The following is a 13,599-nucleotide window of genomic DNA, read 5'->3' as shown; positions in this document are numbered from 1 at the left end:
GGAAAACAATCAAATGAATCACAGAGCCAAGCAATGGCAAAACATTATACTTAAAACAGCATAATAGCAAAACAAATGAAAAATACACTGTGTAACACTTTTTCCTTGTCTGACGGCAAATACGGAGTGACATTGCCAAGCTTATGCAGAAACAGAGCCCAGTTCACCATTTAAGTTTCATGGAGACCATCAAAAAAGAAATTATTTAAGTGGGACTTCAGTTGTGCATTAGCTGTGTGCTAACCCCCAGTATACACGTGGGTTTGGACCCTTGCAAAAAGTACTATCTCCTAATCCTTGCATTATTCATCAGGTCACAAGAATGAGAAAATGTGTTTTCCCAAACTTTAAGACCCTTCAAATTTAATGGATTTAAAATTGGACAATAATGGAGCAGACCCTATTTAATATTCAAACTCCATTTTCTCATATGGAATTCATCAGCTTCCTCAGCCCTAATTAGTTTTCCTGAGGCTGTCAGTCGCAGGCAATATCAATACTCTAGCCATCTCTTTTGCCTTCTCCTCCCATCTCCTCACCCATATTCATTATTTTTATTATTCCTATCCTCCCCATCCCAGAGTGTCAAGCCTTCTCCACGTTCAAGTTTCTCCTAATGACTCATATTCCTGTAAGGAACCAAAAAAGTGATACAACAGTCTATATACAAATGAAAGAATCTTAACTTCAAGACATGAAAGAATCTGATCTTTTTTCAAGTGGGAGCGTTATGCATCTGATGCACCATCAGATGCTGGCTGGCTTGCAGGACCAGAGTAGTCTCTAGTTTAGTGAGAGAAACCCTTCATTCATTCAAATTTTTAATAATTTGACTTCAGCTGCTCTGTGAAGCTCTCTTCATAGGAAAGCTAGTTTTTTCCCTAGAATGTGCAACTTTAGACTTGTATGTTTTTGTTTATTATGTTTTTCTACTGACAAAGCTCTTCCTTACTTATTTTGCTACATAAATATTTCAAATAAATAGTGAAATATAAGGAATAGATGTCCTCCTGGCAGGTGACAGGATCTGCCCCATATTAAAGAGCAGCAGCAAGAGTAGCACTTCTGTCAACTTAGAAGAGACACACTGTAATTCAGATTAGCAAGGCTGCCCTTTCCTGGGCTTGTAAATGTACACATCTGGATGTCATGAAAATGTATTAACACATGGACATGTTTTTACCTTGTTGGCAGCTGGCCAGCTACAGTTCAATCATGGTGCACCAAAGCTGATGGCAAAACTCTCCTTGACTTCATGTGTCAGAATGTTTAGTTCTGATTTTAATGTATATTCTCCCATTCCTTAGAGAGAAAAAAACATCAGCATGTTTCAGGATATTTTAGGAAAACAACGTAAGTGCCTTAAGCCCCTGGGTGCCCTCTGTTCCCTGTCACTCCGCTACTGTTAAATTAGGTTCTGACATACAATCAATGGAAAGATGTGGGAGCCAATAAATAAGTTGGGTAATTAAATCGAGGTATTGAAATGCCTGTCTTTCCCAAACTTGGCCCAGAGAGTGGGAGGCCATACTCTGTGGTAAGTACCTGAGCTCCTAAATTTGGTGCAGGGACAGAGGGTTTGCTCGGAAAGGATTTGCAGCAGCAAACAGAGATCATGCAGGCAACTGGGACTAGCTGATAGGAAATGCTCTGGCCATGCACGAGTCTTTCACACCACATGCTTACATCCCTTGCCCAGGTGTCTTTAGCTGCTTTACAGGGACGTGAGCAGCACTCAGTATTTTCCATTAAAATAAGAAAGAGGCACCAGGAAGAAACCAGCTTGTTGGGAGGAAAGTCTCAGTTGAAAGAGCCCAGCCAGAAAAGCCCACTGAAAAGTTGAGCTGAGTTCTCAGACAGGTTGTAGGAAGACTTATGTGGCTACTTTCAGCCAAGCTGAATTTAAGCCCAAGCTTGGCTGAACTTGGGGGTGCAGTCAGCTGGTACCTGGTCCCTCAGGGGCACAGAATGAGAGCTGCTCATTTGCAGATGTTTGTATGGACCAGGTACCTGCAAACTGTCAAACGCAAATAAAAGACGTTTGCAGTTCTGCTGCACAAACATGACTGCAGTGCTTCTCCCTGTCCAGCCCTACAAGCACTGAGCTCCTGCCATCTCACCTGAGAAGAACACTCTGATTTGGTGCAATCACCTTTTCCAGTATTTTGCAAACCCAGTGGAGCCATTTCCTGACGAGGTTCATCAGACCACTAGTTTGGAAAACATTGTTGAAGAATCCTGTAAGAAATATGATGTGACTAAGGTGGAATCTTAGTTTAAGCATTTTGTTGTGGGATTTTTCAAGCAGTTTCCAGCACAAAAGCAGTCACCATCTGCCTGCAAGCCCCTGCTGAGCCACAAAGGATTGTGCTTTGAGATGCCCTTCAGTAACGAGCCGCCACGTTAAGCAAGGGTTAACTGTTTAAATGATCAATTTAAACAAGACACAATTCAAGCTAACCTAATGATCATGCCCAGATCAAAACCATCGTATGTAGTAGGGCTGAAGAAGCAAAAGGAAGAGTGTGGTGTATGAGGATATTTGTAACTCTTCTTGTTGATTGACATTAATTAACTTGGCAACTGGAGAAACTCACAATGAACCAACATCCTACAGAATTGCAATGTTCCATCCAAAGTGGGAATATACTTTGCTACTGAGCTGTCAAACACATATTTATAAGACACCAGGACGTTAGAAAGTGGTTCTGCATTGTGAGGCAGTGCAGATACGAGCCATACATCTTGGCGTGCAGTATTGGTTTTTTACTCATTTGGTTATTTTTATGTAGGCCACTTTGTGCCTTTATATTTGTCTTTCAAAAAGTAGTAAATACAGTACAAAACTTGTATTAGAAAAAAATGTAAGTGACATCTTGGTATATGTGTTCGTAATAGCAACACTATTTGGTGCTACTGAAATGTATGAAGGATAGATACTGTTACTGCTCAAATGTGCTAGTTTAGGATAACACATTAGGGAATTAAAAGATAATGTTTTGACCACAAAAGGCGTTCTATATTTTCCTATTAAACCAACAAAAATGTTTTGAAAAACTTTAACAGGCTAATTTGAATATTAAATATAGACATTGTTCATTCCGTACTTTGCCCATTCTCTATTACCTGCCAAAATCTACACGCAGACTCACTTTAATGGAACATCTGTCTTAATAGCCTGTATTTTGATTCCTGAAAGAGGAGAGTCAGTTGTATGTTATTAACATTCAGATTATTTTGGAATGAGCAAGATAATTACAGGCCAATCCTACCTTCAGTTTCCTATCAACTTAAAAGTGCTGATTCTGATTTCCATTGATACAAAGCAGTTCAAATAAAAAAAATCTGGAGTAAAATACTTTTTAAATAGGAAAGAGTTTTTTTGGTTTGGGTTTTTTTTTTTTTTTTACAGGAGCAGATGTATTTTGCATAAAACATCTCTTCTGGAAATGAATTTCCTGATCCCAAGAGATGAATGGAGTTTGAATCACCTACTGAAATTGATGAAAGCTGGTGTGGTTAGGCCACTAGCAGAACTAGAAGTAGAAGATATAGAAGAAGAACAAGATGTAGAAGCATTTGGGTGCTGTTCATTCCATAATATCTACCTTGGACATTGCCTGTTTTCAACACTTGGTAAGAGTTGTTAAAAATTCAGAAGGATTAGATCCTTGTTTTGGCTGCCAAAGTTATTGGTGAAATTTGATAAAAGAAATTTGAAACATGGTAAAAACTATTTCAGGTTATTAATAAAAAAAGGTAAGAGAGAGATAATGTTCCTCATGTGCCACATTCTTCATGTCTCAAAAGCTGCTAAGTGCTCTTCTCTCCTTCTAGGGTAGCTTTCAGCTCTCCAGAGTATAAATGAAGCATTCTCTTGTTGAGAACAGTGTACTATTTTCTCAATTAATAACAGCTGTAAACACCCACATTTAATGACAACTGCAATTCATTTTCAGCTTCAAAACAGAATTTGTGATTTTCACTGTGAGAACAATGACAAGAATGTGAAGAGGATGAAAAATACAATCTATCTTGCCCATACATTTTTAATAAATGAAGCACATATTACAATGCACTATTTTTAAAGCTTTTTTGTCTGTGATGTTAAAGTGTGTAGGTACAAAATCCATCAAGATAATACGTTAATGTTTAACAGTTAGCACATCAAACTCTGTTCTGAATAAACAGAGAACCTTTTTTACTAACTTGATTCCAATCTCTCCAACAGTTCTTTATACTGTCATAGCTTATTTACTTCACTCTATTTTTGAAGCACTAATGTAATCTTTTTTTAATGCACTAGAAAACTCAAAAGCATTGCCATATTTGTAAGTTATCACAGCACACCAGTTTGGGATCATTTATTGTTCTGTGTTTATTAAGATCTGATAAAGTACTAGGCACAAATACAGACAACTCTCTGCTGTAAAAGTTGATACACTAAAAAAAGAAAAAATGTACTGCGACCGCTACAGTAGCAGGTAAATTTAGAACATTTCTAAACTAATCTGTTCTGGTTTAAGAGCTTTTTTCCCCCTCGCAGTCGTGGCAACTCTTTCTGAGCTCTGATAACACTGCCTGAATAGTGACAGGAAGAGGAAATCTCAATGCGTTGGGTTGAAACTCCTGTGCTTGTTAGCTATCCACAGAGAGGACATGCATATCTGAGAAGCTTCATGAGGTGTTAGTTGGCTGTTTTCCTTAGCTCATCCCTACCTGAGAAAGAGCCAAAGAGCTCATGGAGAAGGCCTTGCAGGAACTAAACTTTGAGGCAGTAAAAGCTCTTGGTGAGAAATGCAAGCTGAGACAAACTGCAGAGAGCACCTCTGTTACCTATTTCCTATCACCTTGGAAGAACCAGAGTGACTCAACAGCAAAGCTCCATGGAAAGTCTGGAAAATTGTTCTGCAGAGACCTTACCTATCCACTTGTCTATCTGTATGTCTGTCTATCCATAGCTCATGGCTGAAGTATTTATGTGCTGGTCTAGCAGGTTTATTATGGGAGGTAGAGGTTGCAATGGTAGTCATTCAGGTGCCGACAAGTAGGCATTTGAAGTCCTTCAGAGGACATAAAGTATGTAAGACATCTGCATAGAAATGACAGTGAAGATGAAGAGAGATCTAGAAGAGGCTGGCACCTTCTGGAGTGACAGCTGGACACCATGCAGGCTCCCTGCAGTGTCAAAAATGTCTTAGTTTAGGCAACAGATTCCTACCTAGTATGACTCACATCTTTCCACAAAGTTCTCTGTCACTGGGGAGAAATGCCACAGTTTTCTGGTTCTCCCAACATGTATGGAACACAGTGTTCTCATCCATTTTTCAGGCTAAAAGCAGTCAATGTGTTCTCAGTGAAATGCAGCTTGTTTCACTCCATAATATATTGCAGTAAGACACGACATGCCATGTTTTAATGGTCTATTAAAATGCACCTCATGTGCTTCAAGAAGCTCAAGACTGTGTAACTTCAGGTACCCAAGAACTGTACTAATAGCCAATTAATACATGGCTTATTGTATGCTATTCCTATAATAATATGGTTCTCTAATATTTATCAATAAACATCCATTTTAATGAAATATATTTCAATGAATTCATATTTCTATTTAGGGAAAAATAGATTGCAATAAAAGGAGAGGGCTTCTAGTGCACTCTATAATGATTTTTTAAAGCTGTCATTTTAATCTAGTACATTGGAAATGTAAGTGATAATCACAGATCATATCTGTTGAGCTAAGATTTCTGTTAAATAAAAATCAAACTCAAGTGTTTAGTTTAGATGATTGCGAATTTGCACCTGGTGATTAATACACTACTAAAAAGGTAGGATTTTTTTTAACACTCCTTTTCCTTTATGCAGAGGAAAAAAGGTCATGCCACAGAAGATAGATGTACGAAACCATATGTTCCCTTCTGTTTCTGTGAGTGGAAGAGAGCAGACAGCTGCACATCCCAGCAACAAGATGGATCCCCAGTAGGGATTGCCAACTCTACGTTGGCTTTTGGTTCAACACAGAAACACTTCTCTAACCCTGGAGGGATTAATTCATGCCATATCCCCTATGATGATTTGACATCCCTTTCTTTCTGAGGTAGGCCTTACTCCTGAGACTGTTGCTGTGAAGGACACAGCTCACCTGTGAAGGGCTGTGTTGCTGTAAGCGGCAGAGGTCAGCCTTCACCTTTGGGGAAAGACTGGGAACCTCGGATCCAAACTTCTAAGCACTTATTTCAAGTTTTTTAACAGCTGATACCTGCGTTTGGTGTTTGGCATTTTAAGCCTGATTTTGACATCAACTGCTTTGCATTTGGAGGATCCCAATTAATTTCCAGCTTCAGGAATGAGCCTATTAGCTGTCACACAACCTCAACCGCTGGCTTTACCAGTAGCCGCGTGGGGTACACCTGGAAATATGAGCTCTCACAAGCAACAGGACTGGTGATTTGAGAGTGGATGCATTTCCCCCAGAAGCAGCAATGAACTGAAAGTCTAGTCCTGGAGCCTGCACCTGGTGCTTAGTGGGCTGTATTCAGTCCTGTATTGGGACAAGACCAGTCGTGCGCAGCTCAAACAGCCACAAAGTCAGTGTAGATAACCAGAAACAGCACGGCTGTAGCCTCTGCAATAGTACCAGTGAGTACAGCATGCTTTTGAGATCGCATGATATGGAAGCAGCACATAGCTATGTATGCCTTTGCATGTATAGAGTGGTTGCACCTGGCCTTGCTATAAGTCACTTTTGCCCCGCCTTTGAGTGATGTCTTGCATTCTTCAGACACAGATAGGAATCTAGATAAGATATAAATTCAGAAACCTGATCCCTGGTTGTGATTAGAAGAAATCACATGGCCTTGTGACCTGGCCAAATTTTGTGGACCACTTTCATAAATCCAACCTACAGCTGAATACTTTCTTTACTTCTTGTCTGAATTTTTTTTTTCTGAAACAGCTGTGCACTGTTAAATATCAATGGCATGTCCTCTTTCCTTCTCCCTTCCCCCCTCCAGATTCCAGCATTTGATTGGTAGACTAAATAGTATCTCTGCATAACATGTGTGTGAGTTTATAAAGTAATTTGGTCTCTCAGGCTGAAGTCCAATACACTGCTAAGTTGTAGGTAGTTACCACTATTACCTAGCTTTGCTTTGAGTAGTCTTATGCCTGGGAAAATACCGCTGCCAACTTTCAATTTTGATTGAACTTGTATTTAATTTTGGTGGGTTTTTTTTTTTTTTTCATTTAATAAGAAATGAAAAGCCAGGTAGGAAGGAAGTGCTATTAAAAGTCACTGGCAGTCTGTTAAAAAAAAAAGAAAAAGGATTTTTACCCTTCTCTGATAGAACTAGCTCAGCTGTGGATTTCAGACATTGCTGCTTCTAAATTTTGCTTTTAAAAATGTCCTAAACTTCACACCATTTGATTTTCAGTAAAATTTTTAAGAAGCTGAAAGGAAGCTCTGTGGTGGGTACACAGCTTTTGAAAGGCATAAAAGTGCACCAGAACACCTAGGAGAGGGTCAGCTAAAATCTGAAGTCAAAACAAAAAAGAGGACCCTATATATAATGTTGCTGGAAACTAAGAAACATAATTTACTATTTTTAGTAGTTTTATTCATAGGAGTGCCTGGGGACCAACTAGAAGTGCAGTTTTAACAGATTAGGCACTGTTCAGACACAGAATGAAGATAATCCTTGCCTTTTGGAGCTTAAATGTAAGTAAGACTGAAAAACAATAAGGAAAAGGGTATATAGTCGATAAATACTGTAAAAAAGGATAGTTCCTTTATATATGACAGCTTCTTTAAAATATATAATTACTTTGTGTAAAAGATCATAGATGATATTTTAATAATCCAGTGCAATGTACAACACTGGGTAAATATAATTTCCATTTGGTTTATAAATTATTCTCTGTAAATGACAAAAAACTAGGAATGCAAAGGACCTCAAAAGTCAAACAGTCCCTGTCCCTGTCTCAAGGCAGGATGAACCATACCTGTGATACTCTGAAGGTTCTCAAAGACTGATGATGATGGAAATTCTGCCACATTTCCTAGGTAATGTACAAAATAATATCTCGCATGAGAGAGTTTAACCAATAACCAGAAATTCAGTCCTGCCAACAGCCTTTGTCCTGTGAAAAACACAAAGTAACTAGCCTGTACCTTCCCTTTGGCAGGTGCTGCCCTATGTTTAGTCAGCTTTGTTCTCAGTTGCCTCCTCTGCCAGAAACTTGTCTGAGGCAAAGGAAATGAGAGCTTTGTCTGTAGCTCCCACAGACAGATTTGTATTGTACAGCTCCACACATCTGTATTGTAACCATCCCCTTGCCTCAGAAGAAATTGCACAAAGAGGTTCAGGAGGCCCAATTTTCCCTGGCTTTCCAAAATGCGCTCCACAGCAAAAGTAGTGTTTTGACTGAACATAAAACTCTGAAAAAAAGGATACCATTAGTCCTACAAGCTAACTTTTCTGAAATGATAAGCAATTTTGTAAAAGAAATTAACTGCAGGAACAAAAAAATACAGGTTTGGGGTCTGTTTAGACCATGCAGTATAAGTAATTAGACTGTAAATGAAGACATTGTGTTACACGTGCCTACAGCCAATTATTTTTTTTTAAAGCCTGGTTTGCTGTAGTGGCCATAATTGGATTTCTTTCAAATACTTTTAGGACAAACGGGCTCAAATCTTAAAATTACATATTACAGTCTTAAAAGCATTTGAAAATTAAAGAGGAAAAGGAACCAGAAGTTAGGTAAGAACAATATTGGTGGAATAATTCCTTAACTACTCTTCCCATGATATCAGATTTGTCTAAAATAAGAATTTGATCCCTAAATGTGGTTGTAAGTAAAATGAGTCCTTTGTAAAAAGTAAAATACTCAATCAGCACTTATTTTCCCCTTTGTTCCCCTTTCCAATCCATGTACCTTTTTAAACTGCCTCATATTTTGTCTTCACTATTTCTTATTTCCTCATTCAGGCAGAAAAGTGTCCTCTGATGCTGCTGTCATCTTTGCCAGACTGACTTGTGGGTTTCTTTAAATGAATTTGCCATGGCAGATAGCAGGGAACAGGCAGCAATGTTTGCTACTGACAATGATTATCTTCTACTAGATTTTCACTGGAGACACAATTTTTTGCTGGCTTCCCATTGAGCTGGAGACATGAACGCCAATGTATTTTGTCTTGAAAAGATTTGCAGCCAAAGAGTTCAGGGAAGGAACTGTCTTTTTTAGCCAGAGCTACAACAGCAGCTTAGGGAAGAGAGCCTTGCAGTCCGAAGCTGCTAATACTGCTTATTTCTCTGTTGTAAGGCATGGCTCTTCCTGACCTTAGTGACTACTAATTTTGCGTTGAAGCATGAGGATACAGAGTCTCTCTGGCAACACTTTTTGTAAGGTGGAGAACACTGTTAGGAAATGAGCAGAGTCTACTCATGTAGGTCACTGAGCCATGGCTTTTCTGATATGCTTAGGTTCACAAATTATTTGATTCCCTTGAGTTTATTTGAAGTTTTTAATTAAAATTCTCTGCATTGGTATTCTGGTTTTATTGAATGTGACAAAGATTTCTTGGGAGTTGATTTTTGTTTAAACTAGGGTCCCTTTACAGCCATGACACAGTGTAAAAAAATTTTGAAGTGGGCGTAAATGACATCATTTTAACAATGTAAAGGAAACCTTAGGGAACATGAGAATGTCTGTATTCTACTTTTCTGGAATTTCATCTTTGTGTGTCTGAACTGAAGACAAGATGGTGAAATAGGGGATTTCTGCATTTTCTTTCAAGAAATTATTTTCAGATATGAGTACCTTGTCAAGAGACCTGGCAAGCATTACTTTCAGAATTTTGCCATGGCTTCTCTTTCACTCTGGGGACTTTATTCTCTGGGAAGGAGGCTATGGAGATGGAAAAAACTAAGAAATTTTCTGATGGCCAAAAAAGCTTCAAAACATGCAAGTCTTCTTCCTAAAGCTGTGCAGCCAAGAGTGCACGGTTGCTGAGGCCAAAAGGACAGCAAACAAGGGGGAGTATGGAACTATAGCCAACTTACTACAGCACAGCTGGGCAGTTGTAGCTTGGATGCTGGTCCATGCTCCCAGTATAATTTAAGATTTACCATTTAATTGGATAAACCATAGATGTCAGAACTGCCTTCTCTCCCTGGAGTTACAGTTCCTTTTCCCTATGTTTTGTATACAAATTGTGAACTCATGGAGTCATTGAATCATTGAGTAATTCAGATAGGAAGGGACCCCAGGAGGTCTCTAGTCCAACCTCATGGTCCAAGAAAGTACAGCTATGAGAGCACACCACATTGCTCAGGGCTTTACCCAGCTGCGTCTTGAAAACGTCCCAGGATGGAGACTGCACAACTTCTCTTGGCAAACGCTTCCGTTGCTTCCTAATGATGAAAAAATTTTCTTTATCTACAGCCTGAATTTCTCATGATTCCATCTATGACTTTTGTTTCTCATCCTTCAGTCATGTGTCACTGAGGAGCCTGGCTCCATCAGCCCAGTAACCTCTTCACAGTTACTGCCAGGCTGCTGTTATGTCCCCTTCAAAGCCATATCTGCTCCAGACTGAGCAAGCCCAGTTCCCTCAGCCTCTCCTCACTGGCCAAGTGCTCTAGCCCCCAACCATCTTGGTGGTCCTCTGCTGAACTTGCTTCAGTTTATTCAGTGTCTTTCTTGTACTGGGGTTCCAAAACTGTAGGCAGTATTTCAATGTGGTCTAACAAGTGCCAAGTAATGGGGGGCAATAATATACTGACTTTCCTCCTATATTAATAAAGCTTGGGTTGCTGTTGATCTTCTTTGCTGCCAGAGAACACCCCTGGCTCATGTTCAGCTTACTGTCTACCAACACCCCCTGGGCCTTTTCAGAACAGCTGCTGCCCAGCCAGGCAGACACATTTCCCCCCAGCCTGGATCAGTGCAAGGGGTTAGTCCATTTCTGGTGCAGGACTCAGCATTTGTCCTTGCTGAATTTAATGAAGTTTCTGTTGTCAAGGTCTTTCTGGATGGCAGTCCTCCCCACCAGCATGTTAACTGTACCCCCAACCTGGTCTCATCTGCAGATCTGTTGAGCAACCATCACTCTGTCATCTCCTCCAGGTCATTGTTAAGGACGATAAACAGGACAGGTTCCAGGACAGACCCTGTGGTACTCCACTTGTTACTCTTGCTACTGGCCTCCGGGTAGAGCATGGTCCATTAAGCACTGCCCTCTGGGCCAGACCATCCAATCCATCAGTTGTCTGCTCATCCAGAGTGAAACGTGTAAACCTGGGTAAAAGGACATTGTGAGAGTCAGTGTCAAAAACCTTGCTGCAGTCTATTAAGCTTTTTAAGCCTTGATAAAGTCTTTTCATCCACGGCTCTCCCCTCATCCACAAATCCAGTCATTTTACCACAGAAACACATTCAGGTTGGTAAGGCATGATTTACTCTTTGTAAATCCATGCTGACTTTTTCCAGTCACTTTCTACATATGCCTAGACATGTGCTCCAAGAGGACTTGCTCCAGGATTTTCCCAGGAACCTAAGTGAGGCTGTCCCTCCTGTAGTTTCCCAAATCATCCTGTTAGCCTCTTCTGAAGATGGGTGCAATATTTGCCTCTCTTCAGTTGTCAGGGACCTCCTTTGATCTCTATGACTTTTCAAAGCTGGTAGAGAGCAGCCTTGTAAGGGCATCAGCCAGCCCTGTCAGCTCTCTCACATGCAGCCCATCTGGTCCCATGGACTTGTATGAGCTGAGTTCTCACAAGTAATCCCTGTCATGATTTTTATCCGCTGCTGGTACTTCTCCTCCTCCTTCCACAAAGACCTGGGAGACCTTGTTGGTGAAGAATGAGGAAAAGAAGGCATTGAGCACCCAAAACATAGCTCTGTCTGTTGTCACTAAATCACCTACCCTATTCAGTAACAGACCCACATTTTCATTGTTCAGCTCTATGGAACTTTTGTGTCTAACTCTGTATTCGGGAGGATACTGTAGACAGTAGATCCCTTACTGAACTTGTTACTGAGACCCGAGAAGTAAAGAAAAATTTTATTTTTAATTCAACTTCATTTAGCTGAACCTTCTACAGCTCATGACCACGCAGTCTAGCGAAATATATTCTTTATATAAGAAAGTTTAGCACTTTTGCACCTGTGAAGAAATCTTGAAATTATCTTTATGTAAGCTCCTGTCATGGTTTTAGATTTTCTTGTCACTTAACCCAAATTTCAAGATTGAGGTGAGGTTGTGTTTTGGGTTTTTTTTTCCCCACTCTGAACAGTAATTGGGCTAAGAGTTGAGAATGCACATAGGTTGTGCACAGGGGAAAAATAGGTCACCTGAAAATAATTAGTACATTTAAAATGAATATCTTTGAGATAGGGGTCAAAGAAATACCTACACATTGTGTCTGAGGTAGAGCTTATAGAAAGAGAGCCTGTAATATAGGTTTTCAAAGGATGTTGTTCTGCTATTGTGCTTCCTCCACTGCATAAGAAAAAAAACCCAACTCATAAAGAGTATCACATTCATATACAGAACATAAATTTTGCAGAAAAAATAGATAAATATTTTCAATTGCAGCTAATATCATTTCTCTGATGCACACACTGATGGAAAATAAAATTCAAGTATACACACAGAACACCTACAACAATATGTTCAAGCAATTAAAGAAAATGAACAGTACTTCCAAAACTAAATATTCCAAACACATGTCATTTCAGCTCCTAGCTAAGAGCTGATCATCATTTGGGACTATGTCTTTCTGTCTAAACCACTACTGAGAAGCAAATTCTGTAACATTACTGACCTAACCAGAGGGCAATGTGCACTTGCAACCTGCAACAGCTTAATCAATACCATTCCTGTGTTCAGTCAGTGACAGCTATTTTGAAGTGGGCTACCAGTCACAGGTATAAGAGGTTTTGATGGATTTCAGACAGTGATGCACTTAGGTAATCATGTTCAGAGGAAATTTTTTTTTTTGACAAACCCAAGTATTGTAATTCTAAAACTGACAGCGAAGAGGAGCAGAAGTGGCATAAGAAAATAATGCTCTTTTCTCTATCTGGCCAAGTACAGCCTCTGTTCTCTGATAATGGTAAAAGCTTGTTGCTTTAGAAGGCTGTACCTCTGCTCCCCAGTAATAACCTTGCTAATTGTATAGTGTTGTATGTAGTGGAAAGATTTTTCCTGACCCCGCAGGGAACTAGTGCTGTGAAGCATGAGATTTGATTAGCCTTATTATCTTAGCTTGCCCAGTTACCAATGTTGTAAGCTGCCATGAAATTATCCACCCCTTTTAAAAATAAAGTTGTACTATTTGTCTTGATTATCTCCTCCTGTGGAGTTGAATTCCACATGCAAACAGACCTCAGTGATGAAAATAGCATAGGAATTAGACGTATAGCCTTTTAACTCTGCAGCTACTGTCTCCTTTTATTCTTTCATATTGCCTTTCCATGTAAATCAACATTCTCCTAACTATTGTGGTTTTGATCAGCCCTCCCTCCCCCCCAAAACCCCTGTTTTTATTTTACCTTCAATATTTGTAATCATCCATGTGATCTTTTAATGAG

The 13,599-nt window shown here is 39.6% G+C and overlaps 1 long non-coding RNA gene across 1 annotated transcript; it reads left to right on the top strand.

Annotated features, from left to right (window-relative positions):
- The first annotated feature begins 3,405 nt into the window (after positions 1 to 3,405).
- LOC121233217 lies at positions 3,406 to 4,361 on the top strand. Its single transcript, XR_005932139.1, has 2 exons — positions 3,406 to 3,636; positions 3,838 to 4,361. It is a non-coding gene; the product is annotated as an uncharacterized LOC121233217 (long non-coding RNA).
- The last annotated feature ends 9,238 nt before the right edge of the window (positions 4,362 to 13,599 follow it).

This window comes from Aquila chrysaetos, chromosome 3 (assembly GCF_900496995.4).
Source record: "Aquila chrysaetos chrysaetos chromosome 3, bAquChr1.4, whole genome shotgun sequence".
Taxonomy (NCBI): domain Eukaryota; kingdom Metazoa; phylum Chordata; class Aves; order Accipitriformes; family Accipitridae; genus Aquila; species Aquila chrysaetos.
This window is presented reverse-complemented; position numbering and strand designations above follow the sequence as displayed.